Genomic DNA, 1068 nt, shown 5'->3' with positions numbered 1-1068 from the left:
TTTTTTTTCCTCTGCGATGCTTTCAGGATCTGAAAAGTAAACGTAACCCTCGCCTGGTCCCTTACGCCCTGCTGGATGAGCGCACCAAGAAATCAAACCGTGACAGCCTACGCGAGGCCATTCGCACCCTGATTGGTTACGGTTACAATGTGGAGCCATCCGATCAAGAAGGTGGTGTGTTACATCTTAAAATGTGGGCTAAATGGACAAAAGCATTGAGGAGACGAGAGGTGTAAGAGCCAAGTGCCCCAATACTTTTGTCCATGCACATGGCTATTACTTTCCAAACTCTTTTTCACGTTTAAGAAGCCTTCTCTAATTACATTGCCATCCCTTCCAGGACAAATGGTTGAGCGACTCAGCATCGACAAAATCCGATTTTTCAGAGTAGAACGCACATACGCGGTGAAGACGGGGAAATGGTACTTTGAATTTGAGGCCGTCACAGGAGGAGACATGAGAGTTGGCTGGGCAAGACCTGGGTGTAAGCCAGATGTGGAACTTGGCACAGATCAGTTGGCTTTCGTCTTTGACGGATACAGGGTAATCGCATCCATTATTACTTTTCATTTCTCTTTGTCAAAGTAAGAGCACGAGAGATTATTTGAACCAATGTATCTCCTTCTAGGTGCTAGAGGTCAAATGTCAGATGAGCTGATACGTTTTGGCATATCTTCCGGCAGTTCTCAACCTGACGTTTTGACAACAGTCTTATCAATTCAATCAAGCTGAAATGAAGTCATGAAATATGGTGCAATTTTCATAGAAAGCTTTTCAAACTTGGAACAATTATTTCATGATGCCAAAGCAACCACCAGTGACTTCGAATCATCAACATGTATCTGAGAGGAAATTAATATCGATATGCACATCAGCCGCTTTCACACAGACTTTCTCACTAATCACTCGTTACTCTTTGCCAATGACTCATTGGGTGCAATATTGTCATTTTTTTTAAAAGGAGGCCTTCAACAGGTCATTTTTGCACATTTTCATCCGGTCTTCTTGACATGTGCACAGGGCCACTGTCTGAATTTGGGTGGCCGTTTGTTCGGGCGCTGCTGGCAC

At 44.0% G+C, this 1068-nt stretch overlaps 1 long non-coding RNA gene across 1 annotated transcript; it reads left to right on the top strand.

The window, feature by feature from the left end:
- Positions 1–29: 29 nt before the first annotated feature.
- LOC109509382 (uncharacterized) lies at positions 30–1067 on the top strand. The gene is made up of 3 exons (XR_002166931.1): positions 30–171; positions 341–543; positions 1021–1067. It is a non-coding gene; the product is annotated as an uncharacterized LOC109509382 (long non-coding RNA).
- The last annotated feature ends 1 nt before the right edge of the window (position 1068 follows it).

The sequence above is a fragment of the Hippocampus comes genome, unplaced genomic scaffold, assembly GCF_001891065.2.
Source record: "Hippocampus comes isolate QL1 unplaced genomic scaffold, H_comes_QL1_v1.1 C16874362, whole genome shotgun sequence".
NCBI lineage: Eukaryota > Metazoa > Chordata > Actinopteri > Syngnathiformes > Syngnathidae > Hippocampus > Hippocampus comes.
The sequence above is the reverse complement of the archived record's forward strand: the minus strand, read 5'-3'. Positions and strand labels throughout refer to the sequence as shown.